This window comes from Hylobates moloch, unplaced genomic scaffold (genome assembly GCF_009828535.3).
Source record: "Hylobates moloch isolate HMO894 unplaced genomic scaffold, HMol_V3 SCAFFOLD_1, whole genome shotgun sequence".
NCBI lineage: Eukaryota > Metazoa > Chordata > Mammalia > Primates > Hylobatidae > Hylobates > Hylobates moloch.
The window spans coordinates 111,562,498-111,579,406 of NW_026652276.1; the positions used below are offsets into that span (position 1 = coordinate 111,562,498).

A 16,909-nucleotide genomic window follows, 5' to 3' on the forward strand; every position below is an offset into this window, starting at 1 on the left:
CCTCAAGCATTCCTCCTGCTTTGGCCTCCCAAAGTACTGAGATTACAGATGTAAGCCACCGTGCTCAGCCTTAAATAAGATTTTAAGTCTTGAAAATAACCAAATTTCTCTCTTTCCTCTTTCATTTACGAAGTACATCATTTCTAGAATTAAAGATTTTGTCATAAAGACCAGAATATCATCAATATGAAAAGTAATTTCACAGTTGATGGTTCATTTGAATTGTAGCACTCAGTTGTAAAGATACAGGTAGACAGGGTGGCTGGGTGCTGTGGCTCACACCTATAATCCTAGCACTTTGGGAGGCCAAGGTGGGCGAACTACCTGAGGCTGAGGGTTCCAGATCAGACTGACCAACATGGAGAAACCCCATCGCTACTAAAAATACAAAAAAAAAAAAAATAGCCGGGCATGGTGGGGCATGCCTGTAATCCCAGTTACTCAGGAGGCTGAGGCGGGAGAATCACTTGAACCTGGGAGGCAGAGGTTGTGGTGAGCCAAAATTGCACCATTGCACTCCAGCCTGGGAAACAAGAGCAAAACTCTGTCTAAAACAAATAAAATATAAAAAATAAAGTAGACAGAGATGAACACATTTGAAACTGGATATATTTAATGGTGATGTTGCAAGTTATGTATCGTCAGCATGATTTCTTCTACATAAAAAGCACATAAGAAATATTTTACTAGGTTATAAAAATCTTATCTTAAATATCTGGGCTTTTTTTATATTTTAGAAAGAAAAAATTTTTTTTTTGAGATGGAGTCTCGCTCTGTCGCCCAGGCTGGAGTGCAGTGGTGCGATCTCGGCTCACTGCAAGCTCTGCCTCCTGGGTTCACGCCATTCTCCTGCCTCAGCCTCCTGAGTAGCTGAGACTATAGGCACCCGCCACCACGCCCAGCTAATTTTTTGTATTTTTAGTAGAGACAGGATTTCATTGTGTTAGCCAGGATCGTCTCGATCTCCTGACCTTGTGATCTGCCCACCTCGGCCTCCTGAAGTGCTGGGATTACAGGCATGAGACACTGCACCCGGCCAACATTTTTTATCTGATATCGTGTGTGTTCAATTATTCAGCTAATAACTGTATATTCAGCCTCTTGAAATAAGTTTTAAAGTTATTTTAGATATGATTTCCTTTAAAAAGTAGGAAAAAAATACCTGGAATTCTCTGAACATTTATTTTTTATATGGCAGATATTTACTGCTTTTGGTTACTTTTCATTTAAAAATTTGCATGTGTGTGTTTATTTATTTATTTTTTGAGACAGAGTTTCGCTCTTATTGCCCAGGCTGGAGTGCAATGGCACGATTGCGGCTCACTGAAACCCCCACCTCCCAGGTTCAAGCGATTCTCCTGCCTCAGCCTCCCGAGTAGCTGGGATTACAGGCATGCGCCACCACGCTCGGTTAATTTTTGTATTTTTAGTAGAGACAGGGTTTCTTCATGTTGATCAGGCTGGTCTGAAACTCTCAACCTCAGGTGATACGCCTGCCTCAGCCTCCCAAAGTTCTGGGATTACAGGTGTGAGCCACCGCACCATGCCTTCATTTAAAAATTTTAACTGTTTCTCCTTGTGGTGTTAGCAGCACCAATGGAAGGAGCATGACCTTTAATGTCACACAGTCCTAGGTTTAAACTCTGCTCCTTCCACTTACTCACTGTGACCTAGGGAAATTTAGTTAAACTCCTGAGACTTATTTTCGTAATTTGTAAAATGGGAACAATAACGCAAAGTTTGTTTCATAGATTACACAATTTATAGTTGACTGACTTTATCCCACATATAGTGGCTGTTCAATAAATGGTAGCTATAATTATTGTTTTTGTTATGATCCACTAGACTGGGAAACATGGTGAAACCCCATCTCTACAAAAAAATACAAAGCCAGGTGTGGTGGCATGTGCCTGTAGTCCCAGCTACTCAGGAGGCTGAGGTGAGAGAATGGATTGAGTCTTGGAGTTCGAAGCTACAGTGAGTCATGATTATAGCACTGCACTCCAGCCTGCTTGACCAAGGAAAGATCATGTCTGAAAAAAAACAATAATAAAATTAAATTAAAAACTGACTAGATGTGGTGGCTCACACCTATACTCCCAACAGTTTGGGAGGCTCAGGTTGGAGAATCCACTGATCCCCAGAGTTTGAGACCAGCCTAGGCAACATGGTGAGATCCTGTCTGAAACTAGAAAACAAAATTAAAGTCCTTTATAGCCTAATAATTTGCTTAGGTTTTTAGTTGCATTTATTATTCTATGTGTGTGTGTTTTTTTGTTTTTGTTTTGTTTATGAGACAGAGTCTGACTTTGTACCCAGGTCAGAGTGCAGTGGCATGATCTCGGCTCACTGCAGTCTCACCTCCCAGGTTCAAGTGATCCTCCCACCTCAGCCTCCCTAGTAGCTGGGATTACAGGTGCCCACCACCATGGCCGGCTAATTTTTTTTTTTTTTTTTGTATTTTTAGTAGATATGGGGTTTTGACATGTTGGCCAGGCTGGTCCCGAACTCCTGGCCTCAAGTGATCTGCTTCCCTCGGGTTCCCAAAGTGCTGGGATTACAGGCTTGAGCCACTGTGCCCAGCCCTCTCTCTGCATCTTTATGTGCCTGCAATGCCAAGAAGGAGTTCTTGGCCCCCGGGTTAGGGTCAGGGCCCCAGAGGCCCAGGATCAAGGCTACCAGCCGCATTCCAAAGACTTGCATCCCTCCAACAGGCTGCATCCAACAGGCATGGAAGAGGCTGCCCTGGAGCCTGCTCGGAGTCCCGTTGGGGAAAGCGAGTGGAAGTGCTCCTTGAAGAAACGGGAATCCCACCGATCTCAGGGGTTCTGTCCAGGCCTGCGGCTCTGGATCGTCAGGCCTGGGCCGAGGTGGGGAACAGATCTCGCCCTTGTTGGCTGGGGCTGAGAGTGAGGGTCCCGCTTCCTTAAAGGCCTAGCCCGGGGTTCCCCGCGACCGGCTCCACTGGGTAGCGCCCCGCCCCTCCCAGCCCCTCAAGGCCTGGCAGTTGCTCTCCACAAAGATGGCGCGGACGGCCTCAGGTGCGTCGGTCGCCAGGGCGCGCATCACGTCGCTCGACCGGTGCATCACGTCTGGCGACCCGCGCGTCACGGGCTCATTCCGCGCTGCTCTTAGCGTCACAGACCGCGGACCAGCGGAGGAGCGGAAAGCATGGTCCGGGGAGCAGTGGAGCCTGAGAGGCGCTCGGGCCGCTGTTGGGCTGCATGCCGGCGCTGCAGTGGGGGATGCTGTACCCCTGAGAGAGGCCGTCGCGGGAGTGCAAGAAGGTGGACAGCCTCTGGAGCTTCTGCGCAGACTTCTTGGACAACCGGTGCCATGGCTTCTAGGAAGGAACAGTCTTCCCGGCGTCCCGCTGCGAAAGGTGCGTGCTCGGCGCAGGGCCAGGAGGCCCCCGGAAGCCCAGGGGCGGGAGTGGAGGAGCCCGGGCCCCCCCGCAGGCTCCTTCACCTGGGCGCCCCAGAGCTGGGAGCTGGGAGAAGGTTAAAGGTCAGCAGGCTTGGGGGCGCGCGGTTGGGGGACGGGGACTGGGGGACCCGGGAGAGCCGAGGCGGAGGAGGCGGGAGGAGGAGGAGGAGGAGGAAGCGCTTCTGCCGAGCCCCCTCTGGAGGCGAAGGTTGAGCCTGGGCAGTGTTTATCTTTTAAATATTTATTTTTAAAATTTTTTTGAGACTGGGTTTGGCCTTGTCACCCAGGCTGGAGCGCAGTGGTGCGATCGTAACTTCTGAGCTCAAGCGATCCTCCCTCCCTAGCCTTGAAAGTTAGCTGCGGCCACCATGCCTGGCTAATTGGAAAAAAAAAGGCCAGTCACGGTGGCTCACACCTGTAATTCCAGCACTTTGGGAGGCTGAGGCAGGCGGATCACGAGGTCAGCAGATCGAGATCATTCTGGCTAACGCGGTGAAGCCTCATCCCTACTAAAAAAAAAAAAAAAAAAAAAAAAAAGGACAAAAAATTAGCCAGGCGTGGTGGCAGGCGCCTGTAGTCCCAGCTACTCGGGAGGCTGAGGCAGGAGAATGGCATGAACCCAGGAGGCGGAGCTTGCAGTGAGTCGAGATCGCGCCACTGCACTCCAGCCTGGGTGACAGAGCGAGACTCCGTTTCAAGAAAAAAAAAAAAAAACAGAATATATGCCCGTGCTTGGTGGCTCATGCCTGTAATGCCAGCACTTTGGGAGGCCGAGACAGGTAGATCACCTGAGGCCAGGAGTTCAAGACCAGCCTGGCCAACATGGTGAAAGCCCGTCTCTACTAAAAATGTAAAAACTAGCCAGGTGTGGTGGTGTATACCTGTAATCCCAGCTACTTGGGAGGCTGAGGCAGGAGAATTGCTTGAACCCGGGAGGTGGAAGTGGCAGTAAGCCAAGATCACCCCGCTGCACACTCCAGCCTTGGTAACAGAGTGAGCTCCGTCTCAAAAAAAAAAAAAAGAAAACCAAACGGCTTTTTTTTTTTTTAAGACATAGAGGCTCGCTACGTTGCCCAGGCTGGCCTCGAACTCCTGACCTCAAGCCATCCTACCACATTGACCTCCCAAACTGCTGATAACAGGCATGAGCCACCCAGACACTCGGTGGGCTGGAGCGGCAGGCACTGCACGGAGTTGGGCCCAGGGATCGGGAGGAGGGGACAGTTGAGACGTCCTGAGGTCAGCTCTGCCAAGGTGGGATGGTGGGGGGCCCTGCCCTGCCCTGCCCTGGGGGCTGTGCCCTGTGTAGGGGAATAGGTGGCCTGATCTACCCCACTGGGATGTTATTCTTCCCATCTGGCTGGCAGGCCCCTGAGCCCCATGCTGCAGGTTATGTGAGGGAGTGCCCGATAGCAGGGCCCCTCCTCATGCCCTGACGTGCTGCCCCTTCCTCATATCTCCTGTGTCTGCAGTGGGTAAATGGGGTCGATGCACTAGAGCATGAAGGGTCTACCTCCCCTTCAAGCCGACACCAGCAGCCTGTTCCAGGGGGGGCCCCTGCCCTCCCACCTCTGCATCACTATTGCCGTCAGCATCATTCTCACCCCCTCCACCCTGCCACCAGGGACCATCTGCTACATGACCAACACCTCCATGTGGGTACCATCCTGCCTCCACCGCATGCACCCACCTTCCTGCCCCACCCCGAGGTCTTCCTGCTAGGGACGGTGGCTTTCGTAGAGTGGAGGCCCTGGATCTGGGGAGGCTGGGGAGGCCTGTGAGCTGAAGTCAAAGGACCCAGGGCAAGGGCCTAGCAAACCACAGTCCTCCCACCCTAGGTATCCCAAGGGTTACTTTGTCCAGAACACAGACTTTGACTTCTTCAACTACATGGGACCGCAGCCGGCTGTGCTTCTGTACACGACACCCACCACCTATATCGACGACATCACCATCACCACTGGTGTGGAGCATGACAGTGGTGAGGGCTTCTGGTTTGTAAGATCCTCCCTCAGTGGAGCCCAGGGTGGCTCTGTTTGTTCCCTGTTTGGAAAGTTCTCCCAGGAAAAAGGTGCTCCCAGCATCTCTAAACCCTCACAGGTTCCCATCCACCTACAAAGCTAAAATCCAGGCTTTCTGAGCGGACACAGGCTCCTGAAATCACCCATGTGGTTGACCTCACTTGGAGAAGAGGCATCTGGCCTAATGTTACACAGCTCAGGGTGGCAGTCTGTCCCTTCCCCATGGTGCTGCTCTTACTCCACCTCCCCTTGCTACACATCGTGCTCAAGAAACAGGCAGCTTCGGTGGGCTGGGCACAGTGGTTCACACCTGTCGTCCCAGGAGGCCCTGGTGGGAGGATGACTTGAGGCCAGGAGTTCAAAACCAGCCTGGGCAACATAGCGAGACCATCACCACAAAAAAATAAAAAATTAGCCAGGCATGGTGATGTGTGCCAGTAGTCCCAGCTGCTGAGGGAGGAGAATCACTTGAGCCTAGGAGGTCAAAGGTGCAGTGAGCTGTGACCACACCACTGCACTCCAGTCTGGGCAACAGAGGGAGACCGTTTTTTTTTTGTTTTTTTTTGGTTTTTTTTTTTGATGGAGTCTCGTTCTGTTGACCAGGCTGGCGGGCAGTGGTACAATCTCGGCTCACTGCAACCTCCACCTCCTGGGTTCAAAGGATTCTCCTGCCTCAGCCTCCTGAGTAGCTGGGATTACAGGCACCTGCCACCATGCCCACTTAATTTTTGTATCTTTTTAGTAGAGACGGAGTTTCACCTTGTTAGCCTGGCTGGACTTGAACTCCTGACCTGAGGTGATGTACCTGCCTCAGCCTCCCAGAGTGTAAGGATTTTTAAAGTTTTTTTTTTTCTTTTTTACATTTATATCTTTTTCTTTTTCTGAGATGAGGCCTTGCACGGTCACCGAGGCTAGAGTGCAGTGGCGAGATTATTGACAGCTGTTTTGGGGGCTGCAGTTCCAGGTTCAAAAGAGTTTAGGCTTGATATGGTGGTTAATGCCTGTCATCTCAGCACTTTGGGAGGCCAAGGTGGACAGCTCACTTGAGCTCAAAAGTTCGAGACCTGCCTGGGCAACACAGACCCTGTCTCAAAATAAATAAATAAATAAATAAGAATTTAAACAAGAATCACACAGCAAAAGTGGTGCAGCATAGAGCAATTTATTGCAAAGGAAGAGTATTTTGGAAGTTAAGTGCAGAATAGCCCAGGCACAGTGACTCATGCCTGTAATCCCAGCACGTTCAGAGGCCGAGGTGGGTGGATCACTTGAGCCCTGGAGTTCAAACAAGCCTGGCCAACATTAGCTGGGCGTGGTGGCGTGTGCCTGTAATACCAGCTACTCAGGAGGTTGAGATGGGAGAATTGCTTGAACTTTTGAGGTGGAGGTTGCAGTGAACTGAGATTGCAACACTGCATTCTAGCCTGGGTGACAGAGCGAGACCCTGTCTCAAAAAAAATATTGAAGTGCAAAATACATGGTTCACCCTCCGACAGAATTCAGGACAGGCTGCTGGTAAGGATGAGACAGCGCTGATTATTATGGGGGAAACTCCCTTTCTGGGAGTCTTCCATGATGAATTCTTAAGGAGCTGGGAAGAGGTGTTACTCTAAGCACGTTCTGGGTCATCCTCTTGGTGCACATGCACCGTAGCTGTACTTGCTTGTTCACACATCACATGTCTCAGCGCCATGATTGGCACATCCAAAGGACACGGTCACTTCCTTGACTGCCCGCCTCAAGATTGTAGCTCACTACTGCCCCAAATTCCTGGGCTCAAGTGATCCTCCCACCTCAGCCTCCGCAAGTGGTGGCATTACAGGTGTGACTACTGCACCTGGCCAAAAAAATCTTTTTTTAAATAGAAAAAAAAGCACCAGATGCGGTGGCTCATTCCTGTAATCCCAGCACTTTGGGAGGCTGAGGCGGGTGGATCACCTGACGTCAGGTTTTGGAGACCAGCCTGGCCAACATGGCAAAACCCTGTCTCTACTAAAAATACAAAAATTTGCTGGACGTGGTGGTGCATGCCTGTAATCCTACGTACTCAGGAGGCTGAGGCAGGAGAATCACCTGAACCCTGGAGGTGGAGGTTACAGTGAGCGGAGATCACGCCACTGCACTCTAGCCTGGTTGACAGAGTGAGACTTTGTCTCAAAAAATAATAATAAATACAAAGCAACAGAAACAAATGGCTGCCTGGGAATGCTGGCTGTGAGGCACTGATGTTTGTGTGGCCCAGGTCATATCCCTCCCTCAGCCCTGGTTTCTCTTGCCTCCTGCAGGGCTGGTGAATGACCAGATCTCTGTCAAGTGTAGTAACCAGTTCAAGTTGGAAGTACATCTTTTGGATGCAGAAAACAAAATCGTGGCCAATGGAGCCGGGACCCAGCGCCAGCTGAAGGTGCCGGGTGCAGGCAGGAGCCTCTGGTGGCCGTACCTGATGCATGAATGCCTCACCTGTCTGTACTAATTAGAGGTAATGGTGGTTTGGGACTTGATTAAGGGAGGTTTTTTGTCCCCATCTTGTGGGCCTGGCTTCATCAGGAGCCCAGAAGAGGTGAATGGCAGGTGTGGTCCTCTGAGCTTTCTAATGTTTGGGAGGCCTAGGTTTTTTTTTTTTTTTTTTTTTTTTTTTTTGAGATGGTCTCACTCTGTCACCCAGGCTGGAGTGGAATGTCCTGAATACAGCTCATTGCAGCCTTGAGCTCCCAGGTTGCGGCAATCTGCCTACCTTGGCCTCCTGAGTAGCTGGGACTACAGGCACATGCCACCATGCCTGGCTAATTAAAAAATTTTCTTTGTAGGTCGGGCATGGTGGCTCATGCCTATAATCCCAGCACTTTGGGAGGCCAAGACATGTGGATCACTTGAGGCCAGGAGTTCAAGACCAGCCTGGCCAACATGATAAAACCCTATCTCTACTAAAAATACGAAAAAATTTGCTGGGAATGGTGATGCATGCCTGTAATCCCAGCTACAGGGGAGGCTGAGGCAGGAGAGTTGCTTGAACTTGGGGGACAGAGGCTGCAGTGAGTTGAGATCACGCCACTGCACTCCAGCCTGGGGGACAGAGTGAGACTGTCTCAAAAACAAAAAACTTTTTTATAGAGATGGGGTCTCCCTCTGTCACCAGGCTGGTCTTGAACTCCTGGACTCAAGTGATCCTCCTGCCTTATCTTTCCAAAGCGTGGGGACTCCAGGCATGAGTCACCTCGTCTGGTCAAGGGGAAAGCCTGGTTTTGAAGGACAGGTCCCAGGGTCAGCCAGGGAAGGGCAGAACCTCAGCTGCATCTCTGCTTGCAGGCCTGAGGTGTCTGCTGGGTGCACAAGGGGCCTTCCTGCCAGAGGGTGGGCCAGATGGGACTCAGGATGTCAGGGTGCGCACACCTGGCGCTTTGGCTGTCGTAGTTGCAGCTGACTGCACAGATGTCACTGGGGCCTGTGTCTGACTTCTACACATTCTTTGTGGGGATCTGCACTGTGGCTGTCACTGAGAGCCAGTTCCTCATCAATGGGAAACATTTGTATTTTCATGGCTTCAACAAGCATGAGGATGCGGACGTACATTGGTGTTCCTAGGTCCTCATGGGGGTTGCCTCTGGTCACCTTTCGGTTTTGCCTTCCCTGTGTCCCATAGTTGAGGGCAATGAGGCAAATGGCTCCAAACTGCCTTGTGGTGGAGCTGTTGCTTGGGCTGGAGAGGGGGGCTCATGGGGTGGCTCTCCAGGGTCCTGGCTCTCGGAGGAAGTGCAGCTTCGACAGGGAAGGGGTCAGGCAGCTCTGCTGTCTCCTAGATATGAGGGAAGGGCTTTGACTGGCTGCTGCTGGTGAAGGACTTCAACCTGCTTCGCTGGCTTGGTGCCAACGCCTTCCGCACCAGCCACTACCCCTACACCGAGGAAGTGCTGCCGATGTGTGACTGCTTGTGGTCATCGATGAGTGTCCCACCACGGGCCTGGTGCTGCTGTGAGTTTCTGCCGTGCACCTGCTCCGCCTGCGCAGCCCACGGGCTGCACCGTGACCCTCTGTCCCTTCCCTCCTGGCCCGCAAGCAGCTTTTCAACAACGTGTCTCTGCATCAACACATGCGTGTGATGGAGGAACTGGTACGCAGGGAGAAGAACCATCCCGCCATCATGATCTGTGGTCTGTGGCCAACAAGTCTGCATCCTACTTGGAATCTGCTGGCTACTACTTCAAGTGAGTGCCCCCTGCCTGCCCTGGGCTGGATTGGGAAGGAGAACCTGGCAGGTGACAGGCTAGGGTGGGCGTGTGCTATTCAAGATCAGCTTCCTGTCCCAGCCTAATAGGAGGGCCCTCCATACCCAAACAGTTCAGGGGACCAAATATCTACCCACCCAAATTATGGTTTTCTTTTCCTTTCTTTTTTCTTTTCTTTCTTTCTTTTTTTTTTTTTTTGAGATAGAGTCTCGCTGTGTTGCCCAGGCTGGAGTGCGGTGGTGCGATCTCAGCTCACTACAACCTCCGCCTCCTGTATTCAAGTGATTCTGCTGCCTCAGCCTTCTGAGTAGCTGGAACTGCAAGCATGAGCCACTGCCCCTGGCCTTTCGTTTTTTTTTGCGAAATGGGGTCTCAGTGTGGTTGCCTGGGCTGGAGTGCAGTGGTGTGATCTTGGCTCAATGCAGCCTCAACTTCCCAGGCTCAGGTGATCTTCCTGCCTCAGCCTCCCAAGGAGCTGGGATTATAGATGTGTGCTATGATGCCCAGCTAATTGTTGCTTTTCTTTTTTTCTTTGAGATGGAGTCTCACTCTGTTGCTCAGGCTGGAGTGCAGTAGCATGATCTTGGCTCACAGCAACCTCCACTTCCCGGGTTCAAGCGATTCCCCAGCCTCAGCTTCCTGCAGAGCTGGGATTACAGGCACGTGCCACCACACCCAGCTAACTTTTGCATTTTTTAATAGAGACAGTGTTTCGCCATGTTGGCCGGGCTGGTCTTGGACTCCTGATCTCAGGTGATCTGCCTGCCTCAGCCTCCCAAAGTGCTAGGATTACAGGCGTGAGCCACTGTGCCCGGCTAATTTTTGTATTTTTAGTAGAGATTGGGTTTCACCATGTTAGCCAGGCTGGCCTCGAACTCCTGGCCTTAAGTGATCTGCCTGCCTCAGCCTCCCAAAGTGCCGGGATTACAGGTGTCAGCCACCGTGCCTGGCCCCCTTTTCTTCCTTACGACCATGCAGTTCCAACTCAGTGTTCAGAGTAGATTTTTCACTTGTGGTAAAGGTAGTAGAGGTTGTAGAAATGCCCCTTAAGGCAGACACTACACCCTGATTTCATGGAGTGCTTTGGGCTGAGCCAAGTCTGCAGTAGGCAGAAGGCTCTGAGAAGTCATCCTAGCCTGGGCAAAGGACAATTCAGAGCTGGGGGCACAGCGGTGTGCTCAGCAGGACTGGGTGGACAGGCCCTTTGTTGCAAAGGTGGAGAGCACAGGCTTCCAGGAGCAGGTGACTGACAGGCTTCTTTGGGAGGTGGCCAGAGGAAATGCCTGTTTTCCCGGAGCAGGAATTGAAGGGAGCTACCCAGGCTGGAGTGGTTCAGCCAGGCTGTCACAAGGCTTTGAATCTTTTCATCTGAGAGCCTGGTTATTGGAGAGTGGGTTTGGAACTTGAGGCTAGCGGGTTCTGTACCATCCTGTGCCAGCCACAGCCTTCGAATGGGCAGAACAATGATGGGGGGAAGGTGTAAACGAAGAAATGAACTTAGGAAAGAGAAGAGGAAAAGAGGCTTTAACAACAATCTAGGCCGGACATGGTGGCTCATACCTGTAATCCCAGCACTTTCGGAGGCCAAGGCAGGTGGATCACCTGAGATCAGGAATTCAAGACCAGCCTGACCAACGATAGTGAAACCCCGTCTCTGCTAAAAGTACAAAAATAAGCCAGGCGTGGTGGTGTGAACCTGTAATCCCAGCTGCCTGGGAGACCGAAGCAGGAGAATTGCTTGAAACCAGGAGGCGGAGGTTGCAGTGAGCTGAGATCGTGCCATTGTACTCCAGCCTGGGCTACAGAGTGAGACTCTCTGTCTCCAAAAAAAATAGTCTGTCCTGTGGAGGACTCGGGTGGGTGCCGGGAGCTCTGACCACGGGTTGGTCCCTCTGTTAGGTTTTTCTTCCCTTCATCTCTCCTGGTTAACTCGACTTGGCATAAAGGCCATTTCTTCTAAGAGGTTGTCCCTGACTCTCCAGTCCAAGTTATCTTTATTGTCTCACAGAGCCCAATTCCTGCCACCATTTGTCATTTCCATTTGCAACATTTCTTTCGTTGTTTGTTTTTCAGAGTCAGGGTCTTCCTCTGTTGCCCAGGATGGAGTGCAGTGGTGCAATCACGGCTCATTGCCACCTCAGCCCCCTGGGCTTAAGCGATCCTCCCGCCTCAGCCTCCCAAATAGCTGGGACCACAGTTGTGTGCCGCCATGCCAGGCTAAGTTTAAGTTGTTTTTATTTTCCCTGAGACAAAGTCTCTTGCTCTGTTGCCCAGGCTGGAGAGCAGTGGTGCGATCTTGACTCACTGCAACCTCTACCTCCTGGGTTCAAGCAATTCTCTCACCTCAGCCTTTTGAGTAGCTAGGGTTACAGGCAGGCACTACAAGGCCCAGCTAGTTGTTTTTTGTTTTTTGTTTTTTGTTTGTATTATTCGTAGAGGCAGGGTTTCACCATGTTGGCCATTCTGGTCTCAAACTTTTGACCTTGTGATCCACCTGCCTCAGCCTCCCAAAGTGTTGGGATTACAGGCGTGGGCCACCATGCCCTGCCCTAATTTATACATTTGTTGTAGAAACAGGGTCTCGCTATGTTGCCCAAGCTGGTCTTGAACTCCTGATCTCTAGTAAGCCTCCTTCAATGCTGGGATTCTAGGCGTGAGCCACCTTGCCCAGCACTTGCACCATTTCTCTGTGCATGCGTTTCCACTCCCACTGCCGAGGACCTGTGGACTTAGATTTGAGTCACTGCTGAGCACCTCGCACCTAGCCCCATGCCTATCTCCCAGCCTGCACTCTCTGTTTGCTTGATGCGTTAATAAATATCCTTCCTGAGTCTGCATCCATCCACCTCCTGTGTTGAAGAGCTGTTTCAGGGAGTCAATCTCATTTTTGGCAGTGTCCAGCCCAGTGACCTTAGCTCTGTACCTGGAAGTGTGGCTACTCCTCTAGGGGCTAGGATTCAGAGGTTGGGGGAGAGTGATGTTAGAGAGCTCGGTCTAGGACTAGAGGATCATATGCCCTTACGTAAAATACATCTCAAGTTAGGGAAGAAAGCAGCGGCTCCATGCTTCGTTTTTTTTGTTTGTTTGTTTCCTTTTGTTCGTTTGTTTTGAGATAGGGTCTTGCTCTGTGGACCAGGCTGGAGTGTAATGGTGCGATCTCAGCTCACTGCAACCTCCACCTCCTTGGTTCAAGTGATTCTCGTGGCTCAGCCTCCTGAGTAGCTGGTGTTACAGACACGTGCCATGACTGGCTAATTTTTATATTTGTAGTAGAGATGGGGTTTTGCCATGTTGGCCAGGCTGAAAGCTGCCTCAAGGTTCTCTGTGATGGCCAGCCATGGTGGTTACACCTGTAATCCCAGCACTTTAGGAGGCCAAGGCGGGCAGATCACTTGAGGGCAGGAGTTTGAGACCAGCCCAGCCAAGTGGTGAAACCTTCTTTCTACCAAAAATACAAAAAATTAGCCTGGTGTGGTGGCACACGCCTGTAATCCCAGCTGCTCAGGAGGCTGAGGCACGAGAAGCACTTGATCGTGGGAGGCAGAGGTTGTGAGCCGAGATTGTGCCACCGCATCCTAGCCTGGGTGACAGAGCAAGACTCTGTCTCCAAAACAAAACACGATTTTCTGTGAGAATGACTACATGGGCCCCTCGGGTGGGATCGCTTCTCCAGGGCAAGGTGAGGGGAAGCCCAGTGATGGGACTGCTGCCTGGAGAAGAGTCAGTTCCAGTGGTGGGGGCCCTGGGCTTTGGCTGAGGACTGCACATTGGCAGCTACTGTGCCTCTCACAGCCCTTCCCAGCTGCACATGTTGTGAGTGTCAGCACAGAGTCACAGGCCTGCCTCCTTTGGGCCTCTTTGTGACCATGTTTCCTGCCTGTGGACCAGGGTAATTTCATGATCTAAATTGGTGCACTTGGATGTTCTCAGCCCTGAGAGGCACCTCTTCCTTGTTTTTTTGTTTGTTTGTTTTTAAGAAATGGGGTCTTGCGATGTTGCCCAGGCTGGTCTCAAACTTCTGTGCTCAAGTGATCCTCCTACCTTGGCCTTCCAATGTGCTGGGATTACAGGCATGAGCCAGTGTGCTGTGCTAATTTTCTTACTACTATTTTTTGTAGAGCTGGGGTCTTCCTGTGTTGCCCAGGCTGGTCTCGAACTCTTGGCCTCAAGGCATCCTCCTGCCTCAGCCTCCCAGAGTGCCTGGATTACATCTCCTTCTTACCTTCTCTGCTAGAAGAGCCCCCAAAGTGTGTGAGTGCTGAGTTGTGTGGTCTTCCGGGTGCTGAACGTGCTCTCCTGCTCTGGTCCTAGGCTCCGTATGTGGACGTGATCTGTGTGAACAGCTGTTACTCTTGGTATGATGACTATGGGTACCTGGAGATGATTCAGCTGCAGCTGGCCACCCAGTTTGAGAACTGGTATAAGACGTATCAGAAGCCCATTATTCAGAGTGAGTATGGAGTGGAAACGATGGCAGGGTTTCACCAGGTAAGCAGTGTTGAACTTTCTGCTTGTGTGTTGTCTCGGGGCAGAGATGTTACTCGCCTACCCTGGCCTGCCCTGCGCCCACTGCACTGCTTCCCTCGCTTCAGCTTTGGGCTCTCCTCCCTCTGCCCTGTCCATGTTCCCTTCCTGGCCAGCAGTTCCCTTGGTCCTCAGAGTTGGCCTCCTTACCAGCTTGTTTCCAGTCTCCTATCACCTGCGCCTGAGTGGTCTTTCTAACAAATCCAAATTTGTGTGTGTTTGTTTTTGAGACCAAGTCTGTCTCTGTCACCCAGGCCGGAGTGTGGTGGTGCGATCACTGCTCACTGCAGCCTTAAGCTCCTGGGCTCAAGTGATCTCCCCACCTTAGCCTCCTGAGTAGCTGGGACCATAGGCACATACCAACATGCCTGGCTAATGTTTTTACCCTTGTAGAGATGAGGTCTTGCTATGTTGCCCAGGCTGGTCTTGATTCCTGGGCTCAAGTGATCCCCCTGCCTCACCCTCACAAAGCACTGGGATTATAGGTGTGAGTCACTGCACCTAGCCACAAATCAAAATTTTGGGAGTCCTGTCATTGGCACCCACAGGACAAAGCCCTAACCCCTGGTCAGGACACTCAGTGTCCTCTGCTCTCTCCTGGGTTTTCACCCTCTTCCCCTCACTCCCAGCCACTGATCTGTTTCCACTGCCCTCGTTTGCTCTCCTGCTCTTGCTTGAGCTGTTTCTTCTGCCTGGAATGCCCATGTTGGCACCATAATCACCTACTAAAAGATTCTTTTTTTCTTTAGAGATAGGGCTGGCTGGGCACGGTGGCTCATGCCTGTAATCCCAGCACTTTGGGGGGCCAAGATGGGCGGATCACCTGAGGTTGAGAGTTCAAGACCAGCCTGACCAACATGGAGAAACCCCGTCTCTACTAAAAATACAAAACTAGCCGGGCGTGGTGGTGCATGCCTGTAATCCCAGCTACTTGGGAGGCTAAGGCAGGAGAATTGCTTGAACCCAGGAGGCAGAGGTTGTGGTGAGCCGAGATCACGCCACTACACTGCAGCCTGGGCAACAAGAGTGACACTCCATCTCCAGCAACAACAAAAAAGACGTTAGAGATAGGATCTTGCTATGTTGCCCAGGCTGGTCTCGAACTTCTGGACTCAATTGATCTTCCTGCCTTGGCCTCCCAAAGTGCTGGGATTACAAGCGTGATCCACTGTGCTAGCCTTTTTTTTTTTTTTTTTTTGACAGGGTCTTGTTCTGTTGCCCAAGCTGGAGTGCAGTGGTGCCATCATAGCTCACTGCAGACTTGAACTCCTGGGCTGAAGCGATTCCCCTGCCTCAGCCTCCTGAGTAGCTGGGACTACAGGCATGCACCACCATGTGCAGCCTAGTTTTAAAATTTTTTGTAGAGATGGAGTCTAACTATCCTGCTGGTCTTGAACTCCTGTCCTCAAGTGATTCTCCCGCTTTGGACTTCTAAAGTCCTGGGAATACAGACATGAGTCCCATGATGCATGGCTGAAAAGATTCCTATTCGGTGTCCAAGTATCCTCATAGCTGTCCCCTTTGTGGGGAGGTTTACCTCACCTGCCGTTTACCTCACCTGCCCCAGGCTGAGGGAGCCTTTCCTGTGCTCTGCTCCTATTGCAGCCCGAACCTGGCTCTCCCAGCATTCTTGCCAGGCACTGCCATTATTTCTTTGGCTCTCTGTTTGATCAGATTGTGGGCTCAGGAGAGAGAAGGAGTCCTATTTATTGTTGCTTCCTGGGTACTCTGCAATATCTGACACAGCATGTGCTAAATAATACATACTGAGGGCATGGGTGAGATCTTAGAGCCATGTTTAGTCACTCACTATGTCCTCTTTTTTTTTCTTTTGAGATGCAGTCTCGTTCTGTCACCCAGGCTGTAGCCCAGTGGCATGATCTCAGGGCTCCTCACCAAGGCCGAGATGGACCAGATGCTCCATGGCCTAGATGAGGTACTTGCCGTGGCCCAAGCCCCACCCAAGGCCCCCTCCCAAATCCCTGAGCAAATAGTGCAGTGTTGCCAATCTGTGGTTTCACATTGAACTAAGTATATTCTCACGTGCTGTTTAACTGTGTGCCTTGATGACCGCCTCTCTCCATCCTTTAATGACCCCTGTGGCCCACATGGCTCATGGGTAAAGGTGTGCTGGGCCTGAGATGCCCCCTCCCAGGGTGCGCTTCCAGGACTCAGCTCCTGGAAAGGGACAGTCAGTCATCAGGGATAGGGTAGGACCAGGGCAGGGGCTCTCTTGGCTGCTGATGCCTGCTCACCTGACCCCTGGCATTGTTGCTACCCGCTATAGGTGGCTGAGGAGTGGGCCCAGGGTACCTTCAAACTCAACTCTGATGACATCCACACAGCCATGAGCGCCGCCTGAAGGTACAACCCCTGGAGCCCCACCGCTTTCCTGGCCTCCCCTCTCCACCTTGCCCGGGGCCACTTTGAGCATTAGCACCATCATTCTGTTTACTTCCCCATTGGCAGACAGCAGGTGAGACCTCAGGACATGGGCTAGGCATGCTGGCTCATGCCTGTAATCCTAGCACTTCGGGAGGCTGAGGTGGGAGGATCACTTGAACCCAGGAGATGGAGATTACATTGAGCAGAGATGGCGCCATTGCACTCCAGCCTGTATAACAGAGCAAGACTTCATCTAAAAAAAGAAAGAAAAAAAGCAGTGTTTCTCGAAGCTAGTCCCCCAACTAGCAGTACAAGCATCACCTCAGAACT

At 51.5% G+C, this 16,909-nt stretch overlaps 1 pseudogene; it reads left to right on the plus strand.

The window, feature by feature from the left end:
• Window positions 1–16,556, plus strand: part of LOC116810435 (beta-glucuronidase-like) — a 98,876-nt pseudogene extending 82,320 nt beyond the window's left edge.
• Window positions 16,557–16,909: the final 353 nt, after the last annotated feature.